The 16,440-nt window shown below is 59.4% G+C and overlaps 1 protein-coding gene across 6 annotated transcripts in view; it reads right to left on the reverse strand.

Annotated features, from left to right (window-relative positions):
- The window catches only part of ATP2B3 (ATPase plasma membrane Ca2+ transporting 3), a 62,530-nt gene extending 51,772 nt beyond the window's left edge, over positions 1 to 10,758 (reverse strand). For all 6 annotated transcript variants that reach the window (XM_064482781.1, XM_064482779.1, XM_064482780.1 and 3 more), the window contains exon 1: positions 10,594 to 10,758. The gene's annotated coding sequence lies outside the window, so the exon portion shown is untranslated. The remainder of the gene's footprint in view (positions 1 to 10,593) is intronic.
- Between the last annotated feature and the right edge of the window lie 5,682 nt (positions 10,759 to 16,440).

Raw genomic sequence — 16,440 nt, forward strand, 5'->3', positions numbered from 1 at the left:
CAACCCCTGCCACGTCCAGGGGCTCCATGGAACGTGGGATGGTTCAGAGCTGGGCCCCCTCTCACCTGCGTCATTTGACATTGTCCTAGAAATCCCAGCCAAAGCAGAAGACAGAACAATGGGTGTACTGGGGGGAGAGCCAAATAAAAATCTGGTCACATGCAACGCCCAGTGCCCTTCTCCACGCTGTGGTGGAATTCCACCCCCCTACCCCGTGCGCTCCAAGCCTCTAAGGTGGGAGGAGTGATTATCCCCACTTGAGCCTCAAGCCGCTGAGGCACAGAGCGTTTAAAGAGCTCACTCAAGATCACAGAGCCAGCGAGGAGCAGAGGCCAGTGAGAACTCAGGTGGTCTGGCTCAAGAGAATTCTACATTGCTCCTCTGCCAAGTGACGGCCCAAAAAACCCTGGAAAAGTAATGAACACAGGATTAAAACCAATTAAAAGAATTCAACGAAGAGACTAGAAAGGAAGTCTGTCCCTTAAACTTCAGGGCTTGGGAGTGCAAGTGCCGGAGTCAGGCCTGGCAGCGCTCACCGGCACAGATCACTCAGCCTCGCTTGCTTTCCACTTTTGAATCTAGGAAATGGCTCCTCATTCCTCCTGGCTGCGTGGGCGTAAACTCCAGAGGACAGGGCGCCACCACGCACACATACGGAGGAAGGGCCCTGGGGGCCCATTTCCCTGGAGGGCTTCTTCGTGCCCCTCAGACTTTCCGCAGGAAGATGAATGACTGGAACGCTTCTTGCTAAGTCAATCCATCTACCATGCCTGCCCTCCCTCTGCCTGCACCCCAGAATTCAGGATTCGGGACCAGGCTCCACCAGTGAGGCCAGAACATTCTGCTTGGCTGGGGGCTGACCACATGGGCCTCTCAGATGCTCCCCTGTTTCCGGGGACTTCCTCAAGCAGGTCCAGGCCCTGAATCTCTCCTGGAGAGTGCTAGGCACCAAGTAGGGCGGGGGCTGGGGCCCGGGGCAGCAGCCAGTTCCCTAAGGTGCTCCTGGAGGGAAGCCCTTCAACAGCACCTGGTGCCCCTCTGTCCCTGAGGAAAGTTGGAACCTTTTTCTTCCTGGGGCCTTGAAGTGTAGTTCTGGGGGTCACGACTCTAGCCTGGGGGGGTCAGTCATTTGCTTCCTGCCAGCGAAGGCTTGAGAGTGCGGGAGAGCAGGAGGGGGAGAAGCCGATGGGCAGGAAGCATCATGACACTAATTATCCAATTACAGCTGGAGCTGGAGCTGTGCAGGAGAGAGCTGCGCCACAGCAGGGAGCCGAGCCAGCTGCCCCTCGCCCGCACTCGGCTGGCGCACACGGCCCACGCCCCTCCTGCTTTACCCTGTGAGCAGCTGGTAGGCAGTGAGGTCCCGGGTCTGCCCAGCGAGCAGAGCATGGCTGGCCTGTGGTCTCAGAAGTGGCGGGGTGGAGGGACCTAGAGATGCCATGGCTTGGCCTCTGGAGCATGCCTCCAGCCCCCAAAGGGGCCGAGAAGACTCCTCTGGGGTCCAGGGGATCACAGGGCCCCATCCTCCAGGCTTTTATAGCGGGACAACATGTGGACAGAATGAGGGGCCCTCAATCCCAGCCCTCCCCCACTCCAAAAAGGGGAGGCGTGTCTCCCTGGCTCTGTCCATGGTACCACACTGCACCCCTGCCAGCTTCCAATCCCCAGAGCCAGCTCGAAGCCACCGGAAGCAGCCAAGTCTTAAATAGGTAATTAAGGAAATTACAGACAGCTGCAGGCCCAGGGTGACTAGATAAGGAGACTGCTGGGACATATGTGTCCTCCTGAGGACAGGCTCCATGGGGCCCCGACTGTGGGTCCTGATGAGGAAAGGACCAGGTTTCCGGAAACTGGCTGAAGCCCTTGGGGAGACAGGCTTGGAGAGACTCTTCAGGTGAAGGTCAGGGGCTAGGGAACTGTCAGGGAGAGACGCCCACTTCCCTGTGGCCAGTAAAAAAAGTCCAGAAGGCCAGGCTCCCAGTGGGAGACCAGAGCTGTGTGAGCTAACTTTGGCTCCACCTCAGGGTCTCTGAGTGCTGGCAAAGCTGGTCTCCTGTGTCTCCCGTAGGATTCAGCTTGGCTGGAGGTTAGAGTCAGGTCCAGAGACCTGGCTGACTCCCCCACAGGGCCAAATCAACGTGGAGAAAGAGCTAATGAGTTCCGCCACCGTACAGGGACCCTGGGCACAGGCCACTCTGAGTACGTGGAAAAGACCTTGGTCTTGGGCATCCCACTGGGAGGTGAGAGTGGCATGAGTGCTGGCTGGAGCAGAGAAGACGTGCTCAGACTGAAGATGGGAGTCCAGCGTAGCTGGCCTTCTGTGACCCAGACACGAAGAACTAGCACACCAGAGCGTGTGTGCCACCTCTCCAGGCTGACCGTGGAGGGATGTCTGCTGCCAAATGCACGGACAGCGGAGGAGACAGTGGCCAGTAGTGCCACTCGAGAGGAAGCCTCGGAAGCTGCAGCTTAGGGAGGGGCATCTGCAAGGCCTTCAGGCTCCACTCCAGCATCCTTACCAACCCCAACTGGCAGCGATGGCAGGACCTGAAGGTCACCACGGTACCAGACGGCAGGGGCCTGGCCGCCATCTGAGTCACACAGACCGCGCCCTGCTGGGTCCTGAAAAGCTATTTCTGATGGAGGAGGACACCAGCACACAAATCCTAAAGCATTTCTGGCAAAGCCCTGAGAGGACACCACAAAGCTCCTGCAGGCCCAGGGTGTGTGGGGAGGCGTGGGGGTCGTGTGGAAGCAGCAGGGCCTCAGTGACAACAAGATACAGTGAGAGTCCCCCCTCAGCGAGCCCCACACCGCAGCCCATCAGGGTCCAGGCTGCCCCTCCCCCAGGTCCCGGACCCTCTCGTCCGTGGTGCCCCTTCCCCCAGCCTGCTCACAGCCAGATGTCCACTAAGGCTGAGAGCCAGGAAGGCAGTGGTGGATGGTGGGGGATGAGATGGGGGGGCGTGGCCTGGCACCAGCTGCAATGAAAGTGCTGCCTCCTGGTCCAAAGAGGGAGGCCGGGAGCCCTGACCCTGTGGCCCCTGCCCCCACAGCCACAGCCACATGGGCCTCTCTGGGGGCTGCCAGGCCCCATGCCAGCAGCCCTCATGCCGGCCCCCTTGGCCTCTGGCCCCACGGATGGATGGCAGGGGCTAGGGTGACTCTCACCCTGCTCTGCTCCCCAGTACGGAGGTGTCCTAGAGAAGAGGCCTGACCACTGGCCATGGCCCAGTGGGCCATCCGGCCAGGGGCCCTGGGAGGGGGCTTGGGACCGGGTGGGCTGAGGGGCACCCAGGACGGGTCGTGTCTGTGCTCGAGGCCCTCCCTCCCGGGCTGCTCCAGGTCCCGGGCACCATCATGTGGGAGCCTCCCTCTGCCTGCAGGGCCGCCCTGCCCACAGGAAGGGCAGTGCTTGGGAACCTCAGCAGCCCGAGGAGCCCCGGCCCACCTGGCCAGGGGCCATGAGCGTCACTCCCAGGCCCATGGCTCCAAACCAAGACGGGACAGTTTGCCCCAGTTCTTCCGGGAGGAGCGAAGCTGAGCCCTGTGGGTGGGGTCAGGGTGTCGGGAAAGGTCCCCCGGGCCTGGCGTGGCAGGTGGAGGCCCTTCCCCGTGCTAGGCGCCGAGGGCACCGGGTGCTTTCGGCCGGGTTGGTCCTTCTGTGGAGAAGGGCCCTCCCTGCGAGGCGGTGCCCTGTGCACCACCACGAGCCACGCCTGTGGCCTTGTGGACAGCGGTTCCTCAGAGAGCCCGCCTACTGCTCCACAGACTCGAGCCCAGTTCAGGGTCTGCGGCAGAACGCAAGCGTGTAGGGGTGCCCGGTGTCACCCAGTCCGGGGACCGATGACGTTCCCGGGCCAGTCAGGAAAAAGTCACCTTAGCTGAGTCCACCTTCGTTCAAGGCCAGCCGGAGACCAGACTCCCAGAGAACAGCACCAGGGCCAAAGCCCTGTCTTCTGAGGTCCACAGTGGCCGGGCTGGAGCTGGCTGGCAGTGACCCCCGCATCTCCCTGTCTCCTCCTTGGCTGCCAGCTTTGGTTTCCTGTTTCTCAATCAGGAGGGTCCGGGGATCCTGGCCGTCTGGGCATCCTTTGCTGTGGGCCTCTGCTTCGGACCACGCTCTCCTGCCCACACCTGCCTCCCCTGTGTCTCTCTCTGTGAGGAAAACACACAGCGTCTGTGGAGAGCGAGACGCCATCTGAGCTGGCGAGGACTCACCTGCTGCTTTGAACTCTAAAGAGGCCCAGGACCGTGTGGCCGAGTGCTTGATTTGCGGGACTTGACAAATGGGTCTAAAGTTCAGGGGACAAAGAGGCAAGGAGTTTGATTTTGCTTTAAGATTCCTAAGGTGAGACCTGCAGGTCAGGTATCAAATGACGCAAGGTGTAAGAAATAAAAGCATGCTGCCAGTGTGGGAGCCCATGCACGGGCCCGCAGAGTGAGACAGACAGCCCAGACACAGGCCCTGCTGCACACCAGGACCACGCAATCAGCCAGGAGACAAAGGATTTCATAAAAGAAATGGGAATGATGGGTTACCACTCATGAAAACACTGTACCTTAGGTCTTCACCTACGAATTTCCTTTTGATTAAACAGGATTCGGCAAACTCCAGCCACAGGGACAAATCTGGCAGCCAAGTGTTTTTGTGAATAAAGTTTTATCAGTACACTCACATCCCTACATTTCCGGCGTGTCTGCATCCTTTGCAAAGTGGAAAATATTCACTATCTGACCCTTTGCAGAAAAAGTCTGCCCACCCCTGCATTAAAGAGTTAAAAATCTTAAAAATGCAACTACACAACCAGTCACTCACACACACAGACATATGGCCAACCCAGAGAGGGACAGTTCTCAGATTTCTGTAAGGGAGTTTGTAAGCTGACAAGCAATGGAAGAAATCACAAAAAAACAGTGAGATAGAAAAGTGTTTACCTTTAGCATGAAAACAGTAAAAGGCAAAAGACAAAGAGGATTTAAAATGATTTGCAACAAAGATGCTGAACTAATCTTTTACGTATAAAGTTTATTCAGACCCACAAGAGAAACACCTGGAGCTCAATAAATAAAGGAGAGGGACAGACAGATCACTTAACAAAAAGAGATGCCATCGATCCACAGGGGGAAAAGCGCTCACTCTCAGGCACAATTCAAGGAATAGAAAGCGAAGTAGACATTTTGGGTCTAGACACTTATGCCAGGTTGTTTGATTACAATACCCAAGGCTGGCAGGGCTGCAGTGGGCCGGCCCCTCGGACGCCCAGAAAAGCCCTTTGGAGAAGAATTTGGCAAAATGAGCTTCCGTCTGGGTACTCTCTCCTTGGGACGGAACGAGCGTCACCCACCCAGATGCTCAGCAGAGCCTCACATAGGAGTGCAAAACAAACCCGACGGCCTGCATCTCCACAAATAGCCACATAATTAAGCGAATTACAATCTCTTGAGAGAATATTATTCAGCCATTAAAAATTGTAATTACAGCCCAGAGGACCTCCCTGATACACCCTGGGTGCTTGATAAACAGCTGTTGAATGAGCGAACGATCATGTGTAGTTTCTTCATTGCTCGGTTCAAGTTCTTTATGTTTTGCAATAAAGCACTTACTGCTTTCATAATCTTAAAAAAATTAAACTATACCCATTTTGAAAAAAATTCATTTAGAAAGGGATTACATTAATAAAGAAAATGCTTGTGTGAAGTAAAAAATAGATTACACAATTGTGCCCATGGTATAATTACAGTAATGTGAAAATAAATAGCCTATGCAGAGAAAGAGGAGCGGAGACGCGTCCAATGAAATGGGAAACACTGGCTGGCATTTTGGTGATAGGATGGAGGGGGTTCCTATGTCTGCTACTTCTCAGCGGTTCACGAATTTTCTGCAAAGAGCATGCATGTTAAGAGCTATCTTTAAATGAAAGAAATAAACATTATTTAAAAAAAGGCAACAACCCCCGAGAGCCTCCCCCGTCTGCAGGGCTGCCCAGGCGCCCCCGCCTGCCCCAGGTGAGGGAGCCCGAGCACGAGGTGCGGGCTAGAGCCAGGCTCGCCTCTGCTGGAATCAGCGTCCCCACCACGCGGTGAGCTGCTCCTGGAACGAGGCACTCTCTCCCCTCCCTTGCCCAAGTCTGTGGGCTCCTGGGCTGGCCCTTAGCAAGTGTGGCAGAGCCCCCCAGACTCTTCAGGTGGCGGACAGGCTGCCCCGAGGCGTCCACACCCGCTTGACCCAGTCCCTTTCAAGGAACCATGGGGGAAGAGGCATGGGAGTGGCCTTGGGGTCCATGTGAGGGTTGTCTGCATTGGCTCTGAAGTGGCGCTGGATGATAGCACCTCCGGGAGTGACGGAGATGCTCTCTCTGTGTGGCTACGGAGCACTTGAAACGTGGTGAGCAACTGAGGAACGGAATTTTAAACTTGACTTAATTTTAATTAAATCTCCACTTGTGGCTAGTGGCTACTACAATAAATCTCGCCACTCTAGAAAGCACCTCGAGGGGAGGGTATAGCTCAGTGGTAGAGTGAGGTCCTGGGTTCAATCCCCAGTACCTCCTCTAAAAATAAATGAGTAAATCTAATTACCTCCCCCATAGAAAACAAAAAAAATAAAAAAATATTAAAAAAAAAAACCACCCCAGAAAGCACCTTGAGCCCGTGGCTGCAGACAGCAGTTCTCCTTGGAAGAAAAGGGTTCCCTTTTACTGAGGACTCACCTACAGAACAAAGAGGCAGGCTCAGGGTCCCTTTAAATCAGGTGCTCCCCCAGGACGGTGGCCAAGGCACCCCCTTTGCACAGTGCTGATGTGGACCCAAGCTTCCGGAATCCTCTGGTGCCCCAAATCCCCTGCCAGTCCTCGGAGGTGGGAATCCCGAGAAACCTCCAGCCCTTTCCCACACCACTCTGGGCCTTCCTCCCGGCACCCTGTGGCTCTGGTTTGGGTTCTGTCACCTGCTCAGTCCTGTGACCTTGATCTCGTCCCCTTCCCAGCCTTGGGCAGTCTGGACACCCAGTCTTTGCTCCTCTGCCTGACAGCATCTTTCCCTCTGTTCCGGTGATGTGTGGGCTTAGATCCTGCTCTCCAGGCGGCACTCCCAGGCCCACTTCCAGCACCTCCCACCCAACAGAAGGTGCACAGGCAGGGGAGGGCTTTCCAGCCGGGCCCTGCTTGGCCTGGCTTCTGCCAGCTTAGCCAGGGCAGGGAACGGAGAAAGAGTGAGGAACTGGGGCCCCATCTAAAGAAGTGGCCTTCTGGGAAATGACGGGGGTGGGGTGGGGAGGAGACATCTGTGCCTGCCAGGTGTCTGCCTACCGTGCCCAGCAAAGTCACAGCCTGAGCCCAGCCCCTGTGCCCATCTCCAAGATGGCACTGGTGAGACTCTCGGGCAGCACGCCCTTTGTTAGATTTCAGCATCTGCCTTTGGTGCCGCAGCCCAGGTCTCCATCTCTCAGCAGCCATTTAGACACACTGAGATAATCCCTTCACAGAGGTGCCCTGGTGGGGTCACGGGGAAGACTTACTGGAGGACGGGTAGTCCCCCAACTTCGGATTGATACCAATCTACAGTTTAACCATTTCTCTCAGTGGGTAGAGGTGGGCTCAGGGTCTTCCAAAGAATAGAAGTGCCCTTGACAATCGGCTCACTCACACAATGCTGCATTCTGCTGAGTTCAGCACAGACTTCTAGAGAGGACGGAACCAGTGGCTACATACACAAACCGGACTCAGGAGCCTGACGGCCTGCCTTCCATGCTAGTTTTACCACCTACTGGCTGTGGGACCTTGGGCGAGTTGCCTAATCTCTCCGGGCCTCAGTTACCTCATCTGCAAAATGGGGACAGTGATAGCCATGGCTTCCTGTGGTGGTTGTCTCACTGAAGTGAGGGAATGTCTGCGAAGCGCTGAGAGCAGTGTCTGGCATAGGATGAACGCCATTATTATTACTGTCACTACTGCCATTATTTGATGTGCTGGTAACCTCCGACAGAGATGGCAGCCACCAGCTAAATATCCACGCCCTCGGTTGAAAACCAGAAGGGAGCGCGAGGGGCAAAGCCCACATGTGTGCTGGCAACTTGCTCTGCAAGGTGGGGGGAGGAAGCTGGACCCGGCTTTGCTGGCTTCGAGAGTCTCCGATGAAGCTAAGCTCCCAAAGGCTCCAGGGGCCCAGGACACTCTCATCTTGTCCACCAAGAAGGCAAGGGTTCCTCTCTAAAAGCCACGTTGGGGGAGGGGGACAGGGGCTGCAGCTGACCCCAGCACCCTTCGGCTGCCTCCTTGGGCTGGAAGAAGATGTTCTGGGATAAAGACTGCTCACTGACTCACAGCCTGGCCTCTCCCCGCGCCCGCAAATGATTCAACCTCTGAAGTTCCAGCTCGGAATCCTGAAATGTCAGTGGAGTCCACCGAGGCCCACCCCCGCGCTCCCCAGGCCTGGAGCTGGGAAGAGACTCAGCCAAGGTCACAAAGACCATCAAGCCCAGAGCTAGCCCCCAACCTGGGTGCTCCCCACATGACCAAGACACTTCCCACCACCTTCTCTGCCCCTCAGGGGCCTGCTGCAGCATCCCTGCTCCCCGGCCTGGCATGGCCTGGTAGCCGTCTCCCCAGCGCGCTCTTAGCCTCCTGGGCTTCCTTCCCCAAAGGACTGGTTTTCCTTCTGGCTCTGCACAGAGCCCTCTCCCACGCCGCCTCAGTTCCATCTGCCTGTGTTCCCCCCTTCTGTGCCAGAGACGCCTGCCCTTTCTCTCAAACCACCTGGCAGCACTGGGCATGGACCAGGTTGGTCTGATCAAGACCGACTGTGTCCTTGGCCCTCCCTCTCCTTGAGGCCAGCAGCAGGGACAGTCAATACCCTTGGACCACAAGCTTCCAAATGGCTCACTCTCCAGGGGCTGGCTCCATCCTCGGACCCCCCTGTCCAGCCTCAGCTGAGGCCCTCAGGGGCCTGGGCAGCCTCCTCTGCAGGCCAGAGCCGGCAGGAGTTCCCAACTCCCAGGTCTGCAACCCAGCTCCCCTCTCATGAGCCATGTGGCCTTGGTTTCCTTGGCTGAGAAAGGGTGATGAAAGCAGTGGCGCTGATAGTGAGACGCAGCTGGAAGGTCTAGGAACCTGCTTAGAACCATGACAGGACAGCTGGGAGGTGCTCCCTTCACCAGGCCCATGAGAGTGTCCCCAGCCACCCGCCTAACCAGTCAACACGGGGGCAAGTCCCTTCCCCTCTTGGGGCCTCAATTATCCCATGTAAAAAATGGGGACAAAAATCCAGGCCTTGCCTCCCTCACCAGGTGATTCTGCAGATTCTATGTGGTCAAGGTCGTGAATGTGCCACACAGAATCCTGTGCCCACTCTGAGCCAGGCCTGTGCAGGGCACCCCAGCAGCCAGTGCAGATTAGTAACTGGTCCTTGCCTTCAGATGCTCACAGATCTGAAGGGTGACTGCAGTGGGTCAGGAGGGCCCAGAGCTATGGGCAAATGAGGGGGACTGCCTGCTAGGCTGGCACCCAAGTCCTTGCGGGGAGCCAAGGGAGAATGGGACGGTTGGGGTCACATTGGACTTGACTATGTGGCTGACAGAGACCCACTTCAGGTCAGAGGCCCAGTGGCCTCACCTTTGAAATACCGAGTGGTCCCGCTCCCCTACCCCAGCCCGGGGAGTACCGAGTGCCTAGTTGAGGGATGTTGGCACTGCCCCATCCTCTCAGGGAGACTTTCCACACTCTCTCCCAGCCCCTCACCAGACCCTCACCCTGGGTTCTCCAAGGCTCCCTCCAGTCCTGCCCTGCCCCTTGGTGTGCCTCCCTCCCAAGCTGGCCAGGCCGCTATGCCCTAAAGGGGCCAGCAGAAGGAAGGAGACCAGGTCCTAGAGAGCGAATTGGATTGTCCAAGGGGGAGACCCAGGGCTCCCTCCTCTGGGAGACGCCACACCAGCGCTCCAAATTCCAGAATCCTAAACCCGTGGGAAAACTGAGGACCCGGCAGGAGGCAGGAGAAGCCGTCTGGCCAAGGTCACACAGGTGAGGAGGCGGAGGACCGCTGTGCATAGAGGGATGGAGAAGGAGTTACCCAAGTGTGGCGGGGCTGCCTGCCGTCAGCACTAACCAGGCCAGCGGCAGGGTCGGCTGGGCGGCTATGTGGGCGTGCGGGGGACATTGTGGGAACGTGTGAGGGTTTCTCAGGCTGTGTGTCCGGGAAGGATGACACAATGTGAGAGTGCGGGGGGAGGGGGTGCCCAAGGCTCCGAGAAGGTGCGTGCGCGGCCCGCTCCGGCCCAGGCCCGGCGCCCCCGGCTGTGCCCGCCCGGGACCCCGCCCGCAGCCCCCAGAGGCCTTTTTCCCCAGACGCAGATGCGCGTGCGCCCGGGATGCGGGGCGCAGGGTGCCGGCTGCAGGGCGCTGCCCGCCGGCCGGGGGACCCAGGGGGTGACGCGCGGCTGAGGCGCCGCAAGGACACGCAGGCCAGACGCGGGAAGCAGGTGCCGCGAGCGGGGATCTGTGTCCCCCCACCTGCCGGCCGCGCCACCTGCCGGGCCGCCCGCCCCGCCCGCCCCGGCACCCACCCCGGCGGCGCCCGCGCGCCCGGTTCTCCACTTACCCGGTCATGGGCACGGCCGCCACCGCGGCCTCGGTTCCGGCGGGCGCTGTCGCTGGTCGCTGCGGGCGGGCGCCCGGCGGGCAACGATCCGCTCGGAGGACCGTAAAGGCCCGGGCACGGGGCGGCCTGGCCGGCAGCGCGGGCGCGACCCTCCGCGGCGGACGAGGGCTGCGGCCGAGTGCTCCCCACGCTCCGCACCGGCGGCGGCGGGCGACGCGGCGCGCTCGGCTCCAGCCGCAGCTCTGAGCGCGGAGGGAGGGAGGGAGCGGGAGGCGGGGGGAAAGGGGAGGGAGGAGGGAGCGGGCGCGGGGGGCGGCGCGCGGCGCGGGGGCCGCGGGGCTCCCGAGCCAAGCGGTTCCCGAGCTGCGCGCCCGGGGCGCGCCCTTCTGTCCCCCAGGACGTGCGCAGGTGCGCGCCCTTCCTGGCCTAGGGGGGCGTCCCATGAGGGTGCTGGCCCGAGGGGAGGGGGTGGGTGTGGCTGGAAACTAGGGGGCCCTGGCACGAGGGAGCTCAGAGAAAGGGCAGTGAGCCCGCAGGCTGCCGCGCCCTCTCAAGGCCACTGCCTGTTGGGTCCGTCTCCCTGACAATCAAATAAGATGTGGAACCGGGCTGCAGATCTGTAGCGTGGGGCCCATGACCCCTCCACCCCGCTAACCACCTCCCCTCCCAACCCCCGACCCCAACGTCCGTGGCCTACAAGGCATAGGAAACTGCCAGCTAACTGTTGGGTGTAAGACATCTAAACAAAAAGCTGGAGTTTGGGACAGATTCTCGAAGTCAGTGACCCCAAAAGGTTATCACACCAACACCCTTATACAGGACACGGAGAGGCAGACACACAGGAACACAGGTTCCTGACACAAGTGGAGACAGACACGCAGACAAAACCCCAACGCAGAGAAGACCCCCATGTGCACAAATGCACACAGGCACATCTGTGGACAGAGACCCAGGTGTGTGCCCGTGGACACTCAGTGGCCAGGCGGGAGCTGGCCGGCACAGGCCCCTTGTCTTTAAAGCCCCAAACTTCCCAGCTCCTGGGACAGTGAGTGCTTCCGAACCCAGATCAGGCCTTTGCCACTATTTATGAGTAGCGAGCAGATGTGCAAGGGGGCGGGGGTGGCACAGGAAGGGGGCTGAGTGTGCAGGAGGGAAATGACGGACTGGCAGTGAGCATCACCAGCCCGGGGCCAGCAGGTAGGAGAGGCCGGGACACAGCCTGGAAAGAGCAAAAGTCTTTCTTGTCTTGGGCAAACAGGGGCCCAGGGTGTCCTGTGTGCCAGACTTGGGCTGGGTGCTGAGCTGGGACCCCAAAACAAGGGGCTGGCAGGCAGAGAGTGAACATTGCAGTTGGGATAAGGGCCCCAAGAGGCCATCAGTAAGGAGAGATGAAAGACGGGGCTGGGAGCTCAGGGAAGGCTTCTGTGAGGAGGCGCCATGCGACAGAGATCTGAAGGACACAGAGGCACTCCAGGGGGTCTTCCGTGGGTTGGGGGACCATCACACCTCCCCATGGTCTGTCCCTTCTGCCGGAAGCAGCTGTTCCATGGACAGCTTCTGAGATCTGGGACCCGTCAGTTCAGGCAGAGGTCACACACGAGCCCGCACACGTGCGCACACACACTCACACATGATGACACACCCTCATGCCTGTTCACACACACACTCACAACACACAGCCTTTCTCATTCTCCTTCACACCAAAGCTCACACGCGCTCATGTGCTCACTCATGCACACTTCCGTGCGCTCGGTCACACTCACACGCAGTCACATGCACACCCGATGACTCATGCAGGCTCGCCCTTCGTGCTCACTTGTTCATGCGCCTTCACACACTTGCACCCAATTATTCACACCTAGTCGCGTACTAGCGCACACACATGTACGCACTCTCAGTTATTCACCTGCATTCACACTTACACAGGTATTCACGTTTCTTCACACGTCCACCCACTCTCGCCCGCTCAGGGATGCATACACATCACACTCACATGGGCTCACATGGTTGTCCTCACACACACACACCCACTTCATTCGCACATGCTCACTTGCGCACGTGCCCCCTTCCCACCTGACCCGCAGCCCGGGACAGGGAGGATCACAGCCGAAGGGAGCCCACAGTTTCCTGACCGTGGACCCCCAGCTCCGTGCTGCCCATGGGGCCTTGTGTCGTGGTGCTGTTCTTCTTGCCTTTGCCCCGCCCACCCCTGGGCACCCACACAAGAAAGAGGAGCCCAGAGCGGTGGGAGCACCTCCTGAGGGCCCTTCTCCCCAGGCTCAGGCTGCTCCCTTCTTGGCCTCCCACGATGAGGGCAGGATCCCGGGCGTCTGGCCTGGTGGCACGTCTTTCTGTCCTTCAGTCCCTGGGCCGGAGGCCCCTGGCCCCACAGCCAGAGGAGGTCAGGGCAGGCTGCTGATCTGGCCTCCCCTGGCTCCCCTCCGGAGCCTCTCTGAGGCTGGAGTATGCTCTGGCTGAGAGTGAACACCTCAGTTACTGGCCAGCCTCTTAGCAGACATGTTAGCAGCTCTGGGAGGACAGAGGTCGGAAGAAATGGGGGCCGAGAGGGGAGGGGAGGCCTGGGGAGGGGAGGGGGGTGCCCACCTGTGCAGGCTTTTTGGGAGAGAGGCTGAAGAACAGAAGACTCACTTTAGACCGTGTCACCGTCTTCCCTCAGGGACCAGGGGACATGCTGATCGCTCCCAGGGAGGGGTATTCGTTTTACCGATGGCGGCTGTCCGCACGGGGCCCTGGCAGCAGCACGGGAAGCTCGCCCCGTTGCAGAGCTCAGGGCTGGCTGCCTTGGCTGGGCGGTGACCTGGGCCCCTCTCCCTGCGCCCGGCACAGCCTCCCTCTTGCTCAGGCTGTCTTCAAACACCACGGGGAAGAAGAAGGTAGGGGGAGAAAGTCAGAGATAGGAACCACCCCCCCCCCCGCCACCTCTCACTTCCTCCCCTGACCTGGGGGTGCTGCTTCTGCAAAAGCAGACAAAGCCACAGTCCTTCAAGGTGTCATGAAGGTCCTCCAGTTTTTAGAACTTGTCAGTCCCCGTGCAGCTCATGGGCCAGGGCAGGGCATGGCCTCCTTTTTGTACTCTGAGTCAGTTGGTCCCTGGCTTGGGGTCCTGAGGCCAAGAGGGAGGGCGGGCTCAAGCCCAGGAGTGAGGGAGCCTGGGTGCCAGGCAAACTCTGCCAGTGTCACCAGTGACCTTCTTGGCTTCTTCATCTGTACAGATGTGGGTGGGAAGACTTCCCCTACAAAGTTCTTCGTTGTGCCAAGCCCTGTCCTCTGCACTGGAAATGCTTAGGGAGTAGCTCCAGGGAGGCCCATGGCCTCCCTGTTCCCTGTATCTGCCCCCATCCCTTTCCTCTGGTCCTATACCCGGCCCCCACTGTGCGCTTGCCCCTGGTGCCTCCTCGGCGGCCTCAGGCCTTTGTCACTGCCCTTCACTCTTGCACTGTTGGTGGCTCCCTGTCAACGATCTCCTCCCAGGACCACCTCAGAGACCTCTCAGCCTGACATAAAGCAAGAACAAGTGGCCCGCCCTCCGGCCTGTGCCCCTCCAACCTTCACACCCACGTTCTGCGGACAGGACCTGCTGTCCATTCTCCCACTGACCCCCTTCTCTTGTCATCTGCCTCCAGCTGTCTTCTGCCCTCACTCTCCTTCCCACTCCCTAAATGCTTTCCTTCCCTGGTCTTTGGCCACCACCTGTCCCCAGGCCCCTCCTCTCTGTGGGACCTGCAGCTGCCACCCCTCCCTGGTCCGGTTTCGCTCCTGACACTTTTAGTGTGGCTGTCACAGCTCCTCTGGGAACAGCAATCCTCAGCCCAGCCCTGAAGTGGGGGTGCTCTGGCTGGGCCCGGGTCCCCCTCTTCCTCTCATGCCCACTCTCTCCTTGGCTGAGATCACAGCCACCACCCCCGGCTTCAGGGGCCACCAGTGTGCCTGGACCTCCCAGACCAGGGTTCCCCTGCTGCCTGGGGTTGGCTGAAATGCACGCTGAGAGATGTGCCCATCCTAACCCCTGGAACTAGACTGGGACCTTATGTGGAAATAGGGACTTCACAGATGTGATTAAGTTCAGGGTCTTGAGATGGGGAGACGAGCCTGGGTTATCTGTGCAGACCCTAAATGTAGTGATAAGTGTCCTTACAAGAAGGAGGCAGGAGGAAATCTGACACACGCAGACAGAGCAGGAGGTCTGGTGAAGATGGAGGCCGGGGCTGGAGGTACGCAGCCACAAGCCAAGGAATGCCTGGAACCACCAGAAACTGGGGGAGTCCAAGAGGGAGCCTCCCCTAGAGGTTTTGGAGGGAGCGCAGAGGATTTGTGAACTCCAGAAACAGTGAAAGGATCAATCTCCATTTGAAGCCACCTGCTTGTGGTCCTTTGTTAGGGCAACCCTGGGAAATTCCTAGCAGCCCTGACCTGGCCCTGAAGAGCCCTGCCCTTCCCCTCTGGCCTCCCACGTGCTCAGCCTCAATAGCCCCCACTCCAGAGGTTCTGCAAAGCCAGGGTGGCCTCTCCCATGCTCAGGAACAGCTCAGGGCTGCCTCTGGGGAGGTGGCCCTTTGAGCACAACTCCCTCTGCCAGCAAGGCTTCAGCCTCCAGGGTGGGCTCACCCCCCCGGCACCCTCTCCCCTGCCCTGGCAGCCCACAGGCTGCCCTCCAGTGCTGGAGTGGCCCTGGGCTCTCCAGGGCCACAGCGGCTCTGCGCCACCCCACACGATGGTCCCCTGCTCCACGTGTCCAGAGTGGAGCTGGCTTTTGCCCCTTCCTGCAGCCCCTGCCCTCCCGAGACTGGAGCCTGGAGTCCAGAGCTCACAAGGGTGGGCCCAGTGATGGATGAACCACTTCCCTCCCTCTGAAGATCTCAGAGCTGCCCCTCCACCCCTCAGGCCCTTCAAGGAGGGCTTGTCCCTTTAGGTGCCCTGCCCCCATCCTCAGCCACGGCCTGCGGACACCTGGCTGGCTGCCCCTCTGACAAGCCCTGACGCGTCTAAACCCAAGCAGTGGATTCAGCTTAGGCTCCAGCTGGGCCCTGCCACATCCAGCAGGCACCTGACCTGCAATAAGTCCTTGGAAATGTCCCCTACCCCAGCCCCATGGCCTCTCCTTTAATGGGACAGCCCTCCCCCAGGGAGCCACTCCCGTGGCTGTCCTCACCCTGTGTATGCGCGTGCAAGTGTGTGTGTGCACGCGCACGCGTGCGGCTGTCCCAGCTCTCCCTCTGGATCAGACTCCTCCTCTGAGCTATCCCCGTGAGCCCACAGATTTTAGGGTGCTCCTGGCCCACAGCAGCATCCCTCAGACGCTGGGGGCACCACACCACCCCCACCCAGCCGCTCCCTTCCTCTCACGTCCATCCTGCACCCAAGTCCAGGGGCTCCTACTCAGCTCAACATCGGCTGGAACCTGGCCCTTCCCCACATCTTTCCTGCCACTTCCCCATGGTTACCCGAGGCTTTCTGATTGCACCCCCTCTGCCCATCCAGCCGCCCAGAGCTCACAGGGGAGGACCCTAGCCCTCTGCAGCTTTGCCACCCTGGGGCTCCCTGGGACTACAGCTGGGTCCCGAGCTGCCTGAGGATGTGGAAGAGGACATGAGGGGCCATTGGCTGGCAGGGACATTGCCATAGGTTTGTTTCCAAAGCCCAATCGGCCTCAACTTCTGTATTGTCATTATTCTTATCTGAGCTTGTGACACACGTGGTAGCAGAGTGAGGCTGACCAGCTGCTTTGGGTATGAAGCCCTCCCTTCCAGCCACCACCCACAAACCCTTACAGGGTGTGGCCCTGGTCACCTCCCTGGCTCCTGCTGTGGGGCCCGAATTCTCCCCTGG

Source organism: Camelus dromedarius, chromosome X (assembly GCF_036321535.1).
Source record: "Camelus dromedarius isolate mCamDro1 chromosome X, mCamDro1.pat, whole genome shotgun sequence".
In the NCBI taxonomy this organism is placed as follows: domain Eukaryota; kingdom Metazoa; phylum Chordata; class Mammalia; order Artiodactyla; family Camelidae; genus Camelus; species Camelus dromedarius.